The sequence below is a fragment of the Myxine glutinosa genome, chromosome 1, assembly GCF_964187855.1.
Source record: "Myxine glutinosa chromosome 1, kmMyxGlut1.1, whole genome shotgun sequence".
Classification (NCBI taxonomy): domain Eukaryota; kingdom Metazoa; phylum Chordata; class Myxini; order Myxiniformes; family Myxinidae; genus Myxine; species Myxine glutinosa.
Genome location: NC_136261.1, coordinates 75,677,751 through 75,695,749, shown reverse-complemented (window position 1 = coordinate 75,695,749; position 17,999 = coordinate 75,677,751).

Here is a 17,999-nt window from a genome sequence, read left to right as displayed (position 1 = left end):
AAATGACCCAGAGGACCCAAATGACCCAGAGGACCCAAATGACCCAGAGGACCCAGAGGACCCAAATGACCCAAATGACCCAGAGGACCCAAATGACCCAGAGGACCCAAATGACCCAGAGGACCCAAATGACCCAGAGGACCCAAATGACCCAGAGGACCCAAATGACCCAAATGACCCAAATGACCCAGAGGACCCAAATGACCCAGAGGACCCAAATGACCCAGAGGACCCAAATGACCCAGAGGACCCAAATGACCCAGAGGACCCAAATGACCCAGAGGACCCAAATGACCCAGAGGACCCAAATGACCCAAATGACCCAGAGGACCCAAATGACCCAGAATTTCTGTCTCTCCAAAAGTGAAGCTCCAACAGTGTAGACGTTTCTGTCGCTCAGATGTGTAGACAGTTTCTGTCGCTCAGATGTGTAAACATGACGTCATCAAATCTATATTTAGGCTAACCATGGGCTACCCCTTTGGCTGGTACGCCGCCGCTCGCTAGTACATAATATAGGATATATTTGTTATGTGTTATGTTATAGGATATATAGGATATATGTTATATGATATAGGATATATATAGGATAGGTTATAGGATATATATGTTATAGGATAGGAATATAGGACCCAAATGACCCAGAGGACCCAAATGACCCAGAGGACCCAAATGACCCAGAGGACCCAAATGACCCAGAGGACCCAAATGACCCAGAGGACCCAAATGACCCAAATGACCCAAATGACCCAGAGGACCCAAATGACCCAAATGACCCAAATGACCCAAATGACCCAGAGGACCCAAATGACCCAGAGGACCCAAATGACCCAGAGGACCCAAATGACCCAAATGACCCAGAGGACCCAAATGACCCAGAGGACCCAAATGACCCAGAGGACCCAAATGACCCAGAGGACCCAAATGACCCAAATGACCCAAATGACCCAGAGGACCCAAATGACCCAGAGGACCCAAATGACCCAGAGGACCCAAATGACCCAGAGGACCCAAATGACCCAGAGGACCCAAATGACCCAGAGGACCCAAATGACCCAGAGGACCCAAATGACCCAGAGGACCCAAATGACCCAAATGACCCAGAGGACCCAAATGACCCAGAATTTCTGTCTCTCCAAAAGTGAAGCTCCAACAGTGTAGACGTTTCTGTCGCTCAGATGTGTAGACAGTTTCTGTCGCTCAGATGTGTAAACATGACGTCATCAAATCTATATTTAGGCTAACCATGGGCTACCCCTTTGGCTGGTACGCGGCCGCTCGCTAGTACATAATATAGGATATATTTGTTATATGTTATGTTATAGGATATATAGGATATATGTTATATGATATAGGATATATATAGGATAGGTTATAGGATATATATGTTATAGGATAGGAATATAGGACCCAAATGACCCAGAGGACCCAAATGACCCAGAGGACCCAAATGACCCAGAGGACCTAAATGACCCAGAGGACCCAAATGACCCAGAGGACCCAAATGACCCAGAGGACCCAAATGACCCAGAGGACCCAAATGACCCAGAGGACCCAAATGACCCAGAGGACCCAAATGACCCAGAGGACCCAAATGACCCAGAGGACCCAAATGACCCAGAGGACCCAAATGACCCAAATGACCCAGAGGACCCAGAGGACCCAAATGACCCAAATGACCCAAATGACCCAGAGGACCCAAATGACCCAGAGGACCCAAATGACCCAGAGGACCCAAATGACCCAGAGGACCCAAATGACCCAAATGACCCAGAGGACCCAAATGACCCAGAGGACCCAAATGACCCAGAGGACCCAAATGACCCAGAGGACCCAAATGACCCAAATGACCCAGAGGACCCAAATGACCCAGAGGACCCAAATGACCCAGAGGACCCAAATGACCCAGAGGACCCAAATGACCCAGATGACCCAAATGACCCAGAGGACCCAAATGACCCAGAGGACCCAAATGACCCAGAGGACCCAAATGACCCAGAGGACCCAAATGACCCAAATGACCCAGAGGACCCAAATGACCCAGAGGACCCAAATGACCCAGAGGACCCAAATGACCCAGAGGACCCAAATGACCCAGAGGACCCAAATGACCCAAATGACCCAGAGGACCCAAATGACCCAGAGGACCCAAATGACCCAGAGGACCCAAATGACCCAGAGGACCCAAATGACCCAGAGGACCCAAATGACCCAGAGGACCCAAATGACCCAGAGGACCCAAATGACCCAGAGGACCCAAATGACCCAAATGACCCAGAGGACCCAAATGACCCAGAATTTCTGTCTCTCCAAAAGTGAAGCTCCAACAGTGTAGACGTTTCTGTCGCTCAGATGTGTAGACAGTTTCTGTCGCTCAGATGTGTAAACATGACGTCATCAAATCTATATTTAGGCTAACCATGGGCTACCCCTTTGGCTGGTACGCGGCCGCTCGCTAGTACATAATATAGGATATATTTGTTATATGTTATGTTATAGGATATATAGGATATATGTTATATGATATAGGATATATATAGGATAGGTTATAGGATATATATGTTATAGGATAGGAATATAGGACCCAAATGACCCAGAGGACCCAAATGACCCAGAGGACCCTAATGACCCAGAGGACCCAAATGACCCAGAGGACCCAGAGGACCCAAATGACCCAAATGACCCAAATGACCCAGAGGACCCAAATGACCCAGAGGACCCAAATGACCCAGAGGACCCAAATGACCCAGAGGACCCAAATGACCCAGAGGACCCAAATGACCCAAATGACCCAGAGGACCCAAATGACCCAGAGGACCCAAATGACCCAGAGGACCCAAATGACCCAAATGACCCAAATGACCCAGAGGACCCAAATGACCCAGAGGACCCAAATGACCCAGAGGACCCAAATGACCCAAATGACCCAGAGGACCCAAATGACCCAGAGGACCCAAATGACCCAGAGGACCCAAATGACCCAGAGGACCCAAATGACCCAAATGACCCAGAGGACCCAAATGACCCAGAATTTCTGTCTCTCCAAAAGTGAAGCTCCAACAGTGTAGACGTTTCTGTCGCTCAGATGTGTAGACAGTTTCTGTCGCTCAGATGTGTAAACATGACGTCATCAAATCTATATTTAGGCTAACCATGGGCTACCCCCTTTGGCTGGTACGCGGCCGCTCGCTAGTACATAATATAGGATATATTTGTTATATGTTATGTTATAGGATATATAGGATATATGTTATATGATATAGGATATATATAGGATAGGTTATAGGATATATATGTTATAGGATAGGAATATAGGACCCAAATGACCCAGAGGACCCAAATGACCCAGAGGACCCAAATGACCCAGAGGACCCAGAGGACCCAGAGGACCCAAATGACCCAGAGGACCCAAATGACCCAAATGACCCAAATGACCCAGAGGACCCAAATGACCCAAATGACCCAAATGACCCAGAGGACCCAAATGACCCAGAGGACCCAAATGACCCAGAGGACCCAAATGACCCAGAGGACCCAAATGACCCAGAGAACCCAAATGACCCAGAGGACCCAAATGACCCAAATGACCCAGAGGACCCAAATGACCCAAATGACCCAAATGACCCAGAGGACCCAAATGACCCAGAGGACCCAAATGACCCAGAGGACCCAAATGACCCAGAGGACCCAAATGACCCAAATGACCCAGAGGACCCAAATGACCCAGAGGACCCAAATGACCCAGAGGACCCAAATGACCCAAATGACCCAAATGACCCAGAGGACCAAAATGACCCAGAGGACCCAAATGACCCAGAGGACCCAAATGACCCAGAGGACCCAAATGACCCAGAGGACCCAAATGACCCAGAGGACCCAAATGACCCAGAGGACCCAAATGACCCAGAGGACCCAAATGACCCAAATGACCCAGAGGACCCAAATGACCCAGAATTTCTGTCTCTCCAAAAGTGAAGCTCCAACAGTGTAGACGTTTCTGTCGCTCAGATGTGTAGACAGTTTCTGTCGCTCAGATGTGTAAACATGACGTCATCAAATCTATATTTAGGCTAACCATGGGCTACCCCTTTGGCTGGTACGCGGCCGCTCGCTAGTACATAATATAGGATATATTTGTTATATGTTATGTTATAGGATATATAGGATATATGTTATATGATATAGGATATATATAGGATAGGTTATAGGATATATATGTTATAGGATAGGAATTTTGTACATTTAATAAATTTTTAAGATTACAAAACTATTTGTTTTGTATTTATGGATGTTTAAATCAAAAGAAAAGTACATAATGTGAATACTAGTAGCAATTTTACAAAAACCATGGCATAATTTCAAATCTTGACCCGAGATGATAATTATGCTACATCATAATTTCCATGTGCCAACCTGGGCGGAATCCAAGTGGATTCACTTGTTTTGGGTTATTATGTCTACTAGTGAGGTACCCATGCTACGCACGGGTGGGAGGCCAGAAGCAAACAGACAATGCAGAAATGGCGAATGCTAATTGCTAAAGCATGAAACCACTAAATTCCACATTTCTGTAGCACCTCCAGTCGCACGTCAGACATGGACAGCAAGTTCGTGAAGGACTTCCAGGAAAAACGTTCCCGCTCGCAAACATACGGGTACGTTCACGTATTGAAACGTCGATCATGGGTCCGTGGCGAATCTGCATATGGCGATTTCCCGAATTTTACGTTTAGAAAGTAGAAACCATCACGGCATGTCGTCATTCGCTTGAACTCGATATCTCTTTTTTTTTCATTCCAAACAGCATAACTCCAATCACAAATTAAATTTCATTAATATGAAAAATAAACTTTTAACAACATTGTTAATGTTTCTTTCATTGTAAAAATTACCAAGTCAACAGTTAAAAGTATTTTGAGCCGATAGGTGTTACGGCCTTGGCAAGATCGATGGAGACTGCGATCTGTTAGCTTATACACCGCCCAAATAGCTGTGTGGAATTCTCTCACGTAGAGATTAAACCCACGTCGTTTGAACTTTGGCCGAGGTCATTATTTACTTTTAATGATGTTTATAATAACAATAATAATTCATTTATTTTGTATAGCGCTTTTCATGAAGCCCAAAGGCGCTTTGACAGAGTGCAAAACATAATGCATAACAAAACATGGAAACAACAATTGCAAAAAGACAAGAATCAATAGGGAAATATTTAAAGCAAAAGGAGGGAGAAGGAGAAGTGATAGTCAGGGGTTAAATGCTGTGGGTTGAATGTTGAATGCAGTGCTGAACAGGTGGGTCTTGAGTGATGTTTTGAATGTGGTGAGTGAGGAGGAGTCTCTGATGGTGTGAGGTAGTGAGTTCCAGAGGGTGGGAGCAGCGATGGAGAAGGCCCTGTCCCCCCAGGATCTGAATTTGGTCCGGATGGGGGGGGGGGGGGGTCAGGAGGTTGGTACCAGCAGAGCGGAGGTTGCGGGTGGGAGTGTGTCTGGAGAGGAGGTCAGCCAGGTAGGATGGGGCCATGTTATGGAGGGCTTTGTAGGTCAAGAGGAGGATTTTGTACTGGATTCTCTGGGAGATAGGGAGCCAGTGAAGCTTGTAAAGGACGGGGGTGATGTGGTCATGGGTCTGGGAATGGGTGAGTAGATGGGCAGCGGAGTTCTGAATGTATTGGAGTTTATTGGTGATTGTTGAGGGTGAACCATAGAGGAGGCTATTGCAGTAGTCCAGACGGGAGGTGATGAAGGCGTGGATGAGGGTTTCTGCAGCCGTGGAGGAGAGGGATGAGCGGAGACGGGCGATGTTTTTCAGGTGAAAGAAGGCTGTCTTTGTGATCTGTTTAGTGTATTTGTCGAAGGAGAGGGTTTGGTCAAAGATGACGCCAAGATTCCGGATGAGCGGGGAGGTGGATACTGGGATACCATCGACGTTGAGGGCAAAGTTATGGGTGGATTTTGTGAGCGTTTTTGGGCCAATGATGATTATTTCAGATTTATCACAGTTAAGTTTGAGGAAGTTGATTTGAAGCCAGGATTTTATTTCAGAGATGCAGTTTGTCAGGATAGAGTGGGTGTCGGTGGAGACGGACTTGGTGGAGATGAAAAGCTGGATGTCATCGGCGAAGCAGTGGAATTGGAGACCATGACGGCGGATTAAGTGACCGAGGGGGGACAGGTAAAGGATGAAGAGGAGGGGGCCAAGAACTGAACCTTGGGGGGATGCCTTGGGGGAGGGGAGCAGTGGGGGATTTGCAGTTATTGATGGAGATGAACTGGTGTCTGTCAGAGAGGTATGATTTAATCCAAGAGAGGGCAGTGCTGGTAACGTTAAAGGTGGATTCAAGTCGGGTGAGGAGGATGGTGTGATCGATGGTGTCAAAGGCAGCGCTGAGGTCGAGGAGGACGAGAATGTTGAGGTTGCCAGCGTCAGAGGAGAGGAGAAGGTCATTGGTGATTTTGAGGAGAGCAGTTTCAGTACTGTGGTTGGAGCGGAATCCGGATTGGAATGTTTCATACAGGTTATTGGCAGAGAGGTGATGTTTGAGTTGAGTGGCTACAGCGTGTTCCAAAACTTTCGACAGAAAGGGTAGGTTGGAGATGGGTCTGAAGTTGTTTAGGGTGTCAGGGTTTAGACCAGGTTTTTTTAGAATGGGGGTAACAGCAGCAATTTTGAGGGATGGTGGCACGATGCCTGTAGACAGGGAGGAGTTTATTGTTGCAATGATAAGTGGAGAGAGAGCAGGGAGGGAGGCCTTGACAAAGCTGGAGGGGATGGGGTCAAGAGTGCAGGTGGCAGTTTTCATTCCTATGAGGAGTTCAGAGAGGTCAGTAGGGGAGACCGGGGAGAATTGAGACAGGGGAAGGCAGGATAAGGGGGGGCAGGTGGTTGGAGGGGGAGCGGGTGCGGCGGTGGTCAAGCTGTTGTAGATGTTGTCAATTTTGTGTTGGAAGAAAGAAAGGAAGGAGATGCAGTTGTCTACTGTGAATGACTGGGTGGTGGTGTCCAGGGGTTACGGAGGAGTTTGTTTATTGTCGAGAAGAGTGCTTTTGGGTTTCCGGAGCCAGAGTGGATAATTTGAGAGTAGTAGGCGGAGCGGGCGTGGGAGAGGGCATCTTTGTAGTGTTGTAGGTGGTCCTTGTAGGCTTGGGAGTGAACTGTGAGACCTGTTTTATTGCGGAGTCTTTCAAGTTGGCGAGCACGAGTTTTCATCAAGCGGAGTTCAGGGGTAAACCAGGGAACAGAATGGGTGAAAGAAACTTTTGGTTTTTACAGGCGCAAGCTGGTCAAGGCAGGAGGAGAGAGTGTGGTTGTAGTAGTCAGTGAGGTCGGAAGGGCTGTGGAGGTCAATGAAGGGAGAAGTGGACATTTTTTCAGAGAGGGTGGATGAGAATGAGGTAGGTGAAAGAGCGTTTAGCTTACGGAAGTTGATAGTGCGATAATGTCTTGGTGTTGGGGTGGGGATGTTGATGGTCATAGTGATGGCTAAGTGGTCAGAGAGGGTGAGGTCGGAGCCAGAGAGATGGTGCAAAATTAATCCAGTGGAGCAGACAAGGTTCAAAATGTGACCACGGATATGCGTAGGAAAGTTGACATGTTGAGTGAGGTTAAAGCAGGTGAGTAAATCAGTGAAGTCAGTGGTTATTGTGGAGTCAGTGGAGTCCATGTGGATATTGAAATCACCAAGGAGGAGGATTGAAGGGGAGAGGGAACATAGCTGGGTCAGAAAGTAGGAGAAGTCAGACAGGAATAATGGGTGTGGTTTGGGAGGGCGGTAGACGACAGCCATGACTGACTGCATGCGACCAGAGAGTTTAAAAGCCAGGTGTTCAAAGGATGAGGATGAGGCGATGGGGATGAGGCTGGTCCTGATGTCTTGACGGTGGCTAACGGCAATTCCACCACCTCGGCCCTCCGAGCGTGGTTTATTGACGTAGGAATATGCATTGGGTGTGGTGAGGTTGAGCGTGTAGTAGTCCAGTGGTTGTTGCCAGGTTTCGGTGAGACAGAGAAAGTCCAGTTTGTTATCCAGGATGTAGTCGTTGAGGATGAGGCATTTGTTGTTGAGGGACCGGGTGTTGAACAGGATGAGCTTGATGTTGTTTTGAACAGCAGGGATGAATTCAGGTGATTTAGCCAGGGTTCGCAGGCAGGAGGTGCGATTTTGTGCGTTGCCGTGACTAGGTGCGCTGGGACGATGAGTGGGAGTGCGCTGAGCCGACCAGAGGACGGGGATGGAGTGACCTGATTGTACATATACAAACTTACGACCGGAGCCACGGTGAATGTACCTGGGTCGTCGGAGGAGTCCATTTGATTTGATGGCAGAGATGCATGATGGGGTGGAGCGGGTATTGAGCAGAAGGAGCCTTGCGGCAGAGTACCGCAGAGCCATGCCAGGCAGGAGCGGAGAGGCGAGCACGAGGCCAAGGTTGAGGAGGTGAAACAATGGTCCCAACGCACGGGAGCAGGCCCAAGGAAACGAAGGAGCCAGGTCGGTGAAGCCAGGAGCAGAGTCGGGACAAAGCAGAGGGCAGACAGGAGCAAAGAGACGATCATGAGGCCAAGGTTGATCACGGCAAAGCGGGAAATGCAGCGGCAATCAACCGCCGCCGCTACAAATCAAGATCACGGCAGGAAAACCGCCACCACACCGCTGTGAAGGACACAACCCACGAGAGCGTGCCCGAGGAAACAGCGAGCAGGCGAAGGAGCCGGGTAGGCGAAGCAGGGAGCAGAGCCGGGACTATGCGGAGGGCAGACTCAATGGCCAAAAAATCCGCACGACCACCAAAAAAGCAAGCCACAGACAGTGGCCCAGTCGAAGAAGCGGCGAGCATGTGATGCCTGCGTCCTCTTCAGACCGGACCGGAAGCGGAAGCCTTTTATATATGAATCAAAAAGAAGATAATTGGTTTTGGTTCGTCCTTTCCGCATATCACGTGGGATTGTGAGTTGGAGAGACGACCGTGATGGTGGGGAGGGGGTTGGCATTCTCTGAAGCAGGGATTCAACCCATGTCCTTATGAAAGGTCTTTGTCCGAGGTCATTATTTTTAACTGTGTGTTTTCATTCATCAGGTTGCGATCGGTGCAGCCGTTTGTGCAGTACCCGGGAAAATAACGTTATACGGGAGTCCAAACCTGAAAATGCTGGAGACAAAAGCTGAAATTGGAAAAACAAAAAAATCAGGGGGTCCCAGGATTACACACCCAAAATATAGTTGCGATCGGTTCAGCCGTTTTTGCGGTACCTTCGAACGGACGGACAGACAGACGGACAGACATTTGGTGAATTATAGAAAGATATGCATTGGAGAAAGGTCCTCCACTTAACCCTTTGATTCCGAATGACGTCAAGTGCCGCAACCCACGTAAAAGTTTTGTGTACGGATGACGTTACTACACGTCATCGTCTATACCTATACATAGATCGTCAGTACGTGGTTGCATTCCCGTACCAAAATGCCAAATTAATCCGGTACCAGGGGTATTTTTATCAAAAAAAAATCCCGTACTCAAAGGGTTAAAAGGGAAGCTACCAGGCATTTTACCGGGCTCTAAGGGACACCATGGTGTCCACGTTCAGAAACCCACCAATCAGGGTGAAAGGGGCGGAGTTACGGGCTCCACCAATGGGGAGCCAGGAGACCTCCAAGATTTCCACCCTCCCCCTTGGAGGGTGAACAAAGGGATTTTAAAGAGATTGATTCTCTCTCTTGGTTCGTGGCATCACAGGCGGTCACAGTTGTGCTGGCTCTTGGACATTGTGGACACTTTGCTCTCTTCCCGGTCTCTCTCTCGCCCCACTGAGGATGTGGACATTAGTGCTCTTGGCTGGTCTTCCTCTCGCAGGCCTCTACACCTGCATTGTTACACTCTGAGCCTGTCTGACTCTGTCTGGATTGTTAGCCTAGCACGTGTGCTCCACTCCTGTGGCATGGGTCACTCTTATGTGCTGACTGACGATCAACCTCACTCTGCCGGACCGTGTTGGGATCGTCACCACCTGCTGGTGCTTCTCAGTGGCAACGGGATGTTTGGCGCCACAAGGAGAGGAGTTTGAGAGCACATCGCCTTTGTGCTATCAGGTCCTTCGTTGTTCGTTACCATCCCCTCCCCCGTGAGAATGTGCTGGGCCCATGTGATGTTTATCCGTAGCAATCGTAATAAGGCGTAGAATAAGCTAAGTTTTTGCTTCTCGTCCCTTTTTCTTTGGTATTAAAATAATCACATTGTAAATATCTGTAATAAATCAAATAAATTGTTAAACGTTTTCCTTTCTCTCTGTCCGTGAATGTCTCTTCTCAATTGATCCGCCATTGTTCGTATCCAGCTTAACATCGACTGAACGGCTTTAGCATTATACCTCTGGCGGTGACCAACAGTTTTGCTCAGCCGTGTAAATTTCCATCAGGGAACAAAGGAAACCGCCGGAGGGTACGTATGGCACGTTCTCCGATTGGCGTTCGTAGTTGCTGATTCGCAACCTGCTAAGTAAGAAGTTATTTGTGCGCGGCAGCCGCAGGTACGGGAAGTTCGGGAGAGAATGGAGGTTAACCCCCTCGTAGTAAACCCAAACCCCGGGCCGTAACACATTCGGTGTCTAGGAGTGGGATCTCTCTGAGCACTGTAACAAATTGGTGCCAGCAGTGAGATTCCGCTCCGGATACCGTAAGGAGTGGGATATTGAGATTCCCCTCTGGATACCGTAACAATATACAGTCACGTGAAAAAGTAAGTACACCCCATGTAAAGTTTTGACTTTTTCAACATATTTCAACATACAGCTATTTGATCTTCATTTCAACAATATTGATAGATAAAGGTGATAAAATATAACAAATATCATTAAACATTTACATTTTCTAGTCCATTGTATAATTTAAATAAACATAAATGCAAATTTCGCATGTGGAAAAAGTAAGTACACCCCTACATTTATCACTACTTCAAATACCTAAAATTAGAATCAGGTGCACCAGCTCAGGTGCAAATGATTAGAACATCATTAGAGAGGATCTTGGAGGAACCTGTCTTATTTAAACCTCAGAAATTTTTGTTTGGTTTGCTCTTTGTTGTTGAATTGTGCGGCGTCACCATGCCTAGATCAAAATAGCTCTCTGAAGCCTTAAGAAAAAAGGTTATAGATGCCGACGAGTCTGGGAAGGGATTTAAAAAGATCTCCAAACAATTTGAAATCAATCATTCGACTGTTCGGAAGATCATCTACAAGTGGAGAAGATTCCAAACAACTGCCAACTTGTTCAGGCCAGGCCGCCCCAGCAAGTTCAGCCCGAGAGCAGACCGCAAGATGCTGAAAGAAGTCTCTAAGAACCCCAGAATGTCATCACGGGACCTACAGGTAGCTCTTGCCACTGTTGATGTCAAAGTGCATGAGTCTACCATTCGAAAGAGGCTGCACAAATGTGATCTACATGGGAGGTGTGCCAGGAGGAAACCTTTGCTGTCCAGAAAGAACATCAGGGCAAGACTAAAGTTTGCCAATGAACACCGAGGCAAAGTCCAGCACTTCTGGAACAATGTGCTCTGGACAGATGAGTCAAAAGTAGAGCTATTTGGCCACAGTACCAGAAGACATGTTTGGCGAAAACCAAAGACAGCATTTGACCACAAGAACCTGATACCAACTGTAAAGCATGGTGGTGGAAATATTATGGTTTGGGGCAGCTTTGCTGCATCGGGGTCTGGGCAACTCACCATCATAGAATCCACTATGAATTCTTCATTGTAACAGAGGGTGCTTGAGGATAATGTGAGGCCATCTGTCGGAAAGTTGAAGCTCAACCGAAGGTGGACCTTGCAACATGACAATGACCCTAAACATATCAGTAAATCCACCAAGGAATGGCTGAAAAGAAAGAAATGGAGGGTTCTGGAATGGCCAAGTCAAAGCCCGGATCTAAATCCCATCGAGATGTTGTGGGGGGATTTGAAGTGAGCTGTGCGTGCAAGAAACCCCTCAAACATCGCACAGCTGAAAGAATTCTGCATGGAGGAGTGGGCAAAAAATTCTCCCAGTCGATGTCAGAAACTGGTAGACAGTTATAAGAAACGCCTACTTGAGGTTGTTTCTGCCAAAGGGGGCAATACCACCTATTAGAGCCAAGGGTGTACTTACTTTTTCCACATGCGAAATTTGCATTTATGTTTATTTAAATTATACAATGGACTACAAAATGTAAATGTTTCATGATATTTGTTATATTATATCACCTTTATCTATCAATATTGTTGAAATGAAGATCAAATAGCTGTATGTTGAAATATGTTGAAAAAGTCAAAACTTTACATGGGGTGTACTTACTTTTTCACGTGACTGTATATATATGCTGCGTTGTAGTGGCGACCCGTTCAGGATTGTGCTCAATAGCCAAAAACTCCTTTGGCAGCTCTATGCATCTGAGGATGCAAAAAGGAGTGGTCATACATGTACATCATTTCAAAACATACCTGGTCACAAACGTGTGCCTCACTGATTGGGTCCTCAGTCGGGGTCCGCAGCATCATCCCGTTTTGGCCCTTCAACCTCGATACGGTTAGCTAAGGTGGGCCAGCAGGGGCACATACAGTATGCCTCCACATGCAGCAGCGACACCGCTATTCACAGGTTCCGTGTATTCGCGAGTGATAAATTGTGACATGCTTCTCTATTCGTGGACATGCGCCCCACAAATTCGCGATTTTTCTGGAGCACAAAAAAAAATTCACGAGCCGTGAGCTTGACACAGTTATAAATCCTATCTTTCACCAACCACACATAAAGCAGCTGGACATACGCAAAAAAACATCTTCTACGAGCGGGGAGCATGACCTGCTTCTGCATTTGCGGCCAGCCGGCCATGTGCTTCTTCATGGCTTTTGTAGCCATGAATTTTAACCACACTATGAGCAAGCTTCGTGGGATGTACCACCAGCTGCGTAACACATCATCCCCCATGAGTTGATGCACATAATGAAAACACTCCATCGTATCTCTCACATGACCTGCTTCTACATTCGCAGCAGTGTGCTTCTCATTTTCAAGGCTTTCGCTGCCTCAAATTTTAGCCGCACGATAAGTGAGAGCTTTGCGGGATGTCCCACCAGCTGCGTAAACAAGTCAACCCTGCAAGTTATGGAATAAAAACACTTCATTAAATCTATTATTGTAATTAGCAATATTATTTTTTTGCTGCAATTAGTTTCTGCATTGAGTACGTTAGTGGTCACCCATGTCCGGAATCTCCACATGGAAAGGATGGAGAAGACTCTCAGCATATGGATCGAGGACAACACACAGAAGAGTATGGCTTTGAGTGTACCTCTCATTCTTGCAAACGCAAAAAGAAAATTCATGCTGATAACCATGATGCTGAATCGTTCCCTAAACCCGCTCACCGAGGACGAGTTGGAGGCCATTCCCAAGGTTTCCAAAGAGGAGGAGGTGGCCAGTGATGACAAAGAGGTGCCCTGGTCTAACCTCACAGTCCAGTTCCTGGGCGAGGTGTTGCAGGACATGCGGGCGATTGCGGACAGGGAGCAAGATGCTGACCCAGTCGTGGAGAGGTACCACAAGTTAAAGAGTGGCTTGGATGATGTGCTGCTCCCGTACAAAGAGCTACATCAAAACCTGCGGCAATCTGCCAGGCAGCTCTCCATTAAACATTTCTTCTGCCCTGCTCCCTCCACCTCAAGACAATCAGCACCTTCTCCTGCCTGTCCTCCCTCCCTCTCAGCGTCCTCACCTGCCTGTCCTCCCTCCCTCTCAGCATCCTCACCTGCTCCCTCTCCTGCCTGTCCTCCCTCCCTCTCAGCGTCCTCACCTGCTCCCTCTCCTGCCTGTCCTCTCTCTCTCTCAGCGTCCTCACCTGCTCCCTCTCCTGCCTGTCCTGCCTCCTTCTCAGTGTCCTCACCTGCTCCCTCTCCTGCCTGTCCTGCCTCCCTCTCAGCATCCTCACCTGCTCCCTCTCCTGCCTGTCCCTCAATGCACTACTTTGCAGCACCATCATTTGGGTCTCCCTCAGAGTTCAAGGGATTCATGGGATTTTAATTCATCACCATCATCATCACCGGCATCATTATCATCATTTGAAAGTTGCATGTGTTTGTAAAATAAAACTTTTAAAGGGTACATGATGGTTTTGTGGGGTTTTTTTTGTTTCACGGTACGGTATGGATAAGCACTTTTAATAAACTGCGCATTCCTTCAATAAATTGGAAATGGTACATGGTGTTGTCCTTCTTTTTTTTTTTTGAAAGCATTTTTTGTGAAACTGTAATCATGTGCATTATGCTGTCGAAAACATTTTAAACTTTAAAAATTATAACCTATCCCCCTTTTCTCCATTGAAACAATGGCACAGCATACATTCACGGAATTTTCCTCGACATCCGCGGGATTTTTGTTAACATTCGCGGGATTTGTCTTGACATTTGTGGATTTTGCCTCACCATTCGCGGTTTGTTCCTTGACATTCACAGAATTTTCGCGATTCTGGAACCAATCACCGCTTTTTCCATTAAAACAATGCACCACCATTCACGGTTTCCCAATTCGCGGCACTTTCCAGGAACGTAACTCCGTTAATAGCGAGATCGAGGTGTGTGTATATATATATATATATATAAAATTAAAAAAAAAATAAAAAAAAATAATATATATACATATATACATATATATATATATATATATATATATATATATATATATATATATATATATATATTGTTACGGAATCCAACGTCGGCCTTCCCCACTTACCAAGGGGGGATTAATCCCCTCGCTTATGACTGACCGACGTGGTCCCGGGGGTATGACGTCACACCCGGTCGGCGCTGGGTAGGGTAGTAGGCCCAAACGTCCTATGACCTAATTCCCAGCGCTTCCCGGCACACGAGGAAATACTCCCCCGCTCACGGCCGCAGCGTAATGGATTGGATGTTTGCGCCGAGCGAAGCGAACTGCGGCGTGAGCCGTTTACCAAGACTAGACCCGATTCTTTACGTTGGCCAAATCGTGCCACAGGTTGTCAATGGGGAAAAGACAAAGACGACAGATGTGAAGAAGAAGAAGACAAAGGCAAAAGGTTGGGAATACGAATACTATTTATTACTACTATTTACACAATTAAAGAAACCAAGGAAGAAGGAAGGATAATAAAATAAACCCTTTATACATCACTGAACATCACTGATAATAAAATAAACATCACTGAACCTCCTCCATGTTTGACACTAGGGAAGGTGTTCTTTTCTTTGAAGGCTTCATTTTGTTTTCTGTAAACATTGAGATGATGTGCTTTACCAAAAAGCACTAATTTTGTCTCCTCTGTCCACAGGACATTCTCCCAGAAGGATCTTGGCTTGTTCAGGTGTGTTTTGACAAACTCCAGTCAGGCTTTCTCATGTCTCGCTATCAGCAGTGGGGTCCTCCTGGGTCTCCTGCCATAGAACCCACTTTCATTGAGTTGGAGACGGATGGTGCGAGTTGAAACTGTCGTACCTTGTGTCTGAAGGTCCGCTTGAATCTGTTTGGCAGTTGATCGAGGTGCTTTCTCCACCATTTGAACAATCCTTCACTGCAATCTTCGATCAAGTTTTCTCTTGAGGCCACGTCTCACCGCATGTGCGGTGCCATGGGCATTCAACTTCCTGATAACATTGTGTACAGTGGACACAGGAACATCAAGATCTCTGGAGATGGACTTGTAGCCTTCAGATTGTCCATGCTTAGCTACAATCTTGTGTCTGACGTTCTCAATAAATTTACTGGTTTTATTTATTTTGTCACATGTCACACACAGTGACACAAAACAGCAGAATGACTCCTTTGCTCTGTTCAAACTGGTTGAATGAGTGATTTTTTTTATATTGCAGGCACCTGCAACTCACCACAGATGAGTTCAAATCCGAAGTAAAGGAGGATCACCTGCTTGAAATATAATTATTTCTAACAACTTCTAAAATGTGCCAATAATATTGTCCGGGCCATTTCAGGATTTCTGTGTGGAATAAGCTCAAATTTAGTAATTTTTTCAGATTTTGTTTGTTTTCTTCCACCGAAAACCAAAGAAATACATATGTGCACACAAAAATATTTTTTTATTTTAATAATTTTCTGGAAGAAATGGTGCATTATTTGAAAAAGGTGCAAGGGTGTCAATATTTTTGGCCATGGCGGTATATATATATATATATATATATATATATATATATATATATATATATATATATATATATATATATATATATATATATATATATATATATATATATATATATATATATATGTATATGTATATATATATATATATATATATATATATATATATATATATATATATATATATATATATATATATATATATATAAAAAACACAGTTTGTGTTTGTGTGTGTAATGTTTACCGATAGACTCCTAAACGGAGAGGCTTACGTGCTTGATATTTGACATAGACATGGCCATTGAGCCTGGGACGAACATGGCCGAACTCAAAATATTTGACGATCCATATTTTTTATTCATATTTACCTCAGCACATTTCAGCGAAGTACCCGCTAATCTCAGCCGGTTCCAGAGCAGCTCGCTGATTCGCTCAGAGCGATCACGTGATGTTCCATTCCCGCCACCAGACTGATTCGCTCAGAGCGATCACGTGATGTTCCATCCCGTCACATGTCACACGTTTTTTCACCTTTTATGCGATCGTGTTTTGTATCGATTTTGTGCGATATGAATTAAATGTCTTTGAAACAGCTGTGAAACGTCTTTCCACAACCCTTCCGTAACCGATTGGAGCAGTTTATTGCCGCACAAAACGAGATCCGCGAAGCGAGTTGGTCGAGTCGTGCTGACCAAGATGGCGACACGGCGGCTTCACTTTTCACGGAGTATGAGTGTTCTATATATTTTCAATTCAGTGCGCCCGTGATTTGTGGCATAGACATGACCATTGGGCCTTCACGGTGTAATTTGTGCGAGGCTTTTGTCCGAGTGAGCTTGAGTCGAGAGGGCGAATGTACGGGTTGGGAATGTACGGGTCTCCCTTCCCCCGCCCGGCAACGCCGGTACTGGAGGACGTCACAGGATCGGTGAGTCTCCAAAATCCGCTTCGTGCTGTTCCGAATATGCAGGACTATGTCCGATTGTTGTGCTGCTCTCCGACCATGAGAACTGCAACGTCATTGTTGACTGGCCATCCCCTTCCCTCCCCCCTTCCCCCTCCTCCCCCTCCTTCCCCCCTTCCCTTCCCCCTCCACCCTACCCCCTCCACCCTACCCCTCCCCTTCTCCCCTCCCCTCCCCCCTCCCCTCCCCCTCCATTTTCCCCCTCCCCCTCCCTTTCCCCCTCCCCCCTCCCTTCCCCCTACCCCCTCCACCCTACCCCCTCCCCTTCTCCCCTCCCCCTCCCTTTTCTCCTCCCCTCCCCCACCCTTCTCCCCCTCCCCCCCTCTTCTCCCCTCCCCCCCCGTTCCCCTCCACTCCCCTCTCCTCCCCCGCCCAGCAATGCCGGGTACTTCTGCCGGGTCCCCCTTCCCCCTCCCCGTCCCCCTCCCCCTCCCCCATTCCCCTCCCCATTCCCCTCCCCCTCCCCCCCTCCCCCCTCCCCCTCCCCCCTCCCCTCCCCCTACCCCCTCCCCTCCCCCCTCCCCCCTCCCCTCCACCCCTCCCTCCTCCCCTCCCCCCCGTTCCCCTCCCCTCCCCCGCCCGGCAAAGCCGGGTACTTCTGCTAGTATATATATATACAGACTTGGCATTTAATATGGAATATTTTTTTTTCCTTGACCTGGGTTTACTTTCTGAACTCAGTATATCAATCTGGTGAGTTTCTTTTACCCTTCGGTGATGTCTTTGTTGAAAGAATCATGTCACTGATTGTCTTTCGCAGCAAGAAGTCAATAACAGGATTATATCACAGGTGGTGTGACAATATGTAAGGACAGGTACATTTGACGATTGGCTTCACAGTCGGGTATATAAGGGTTGTTGCGTTCTGTATTAG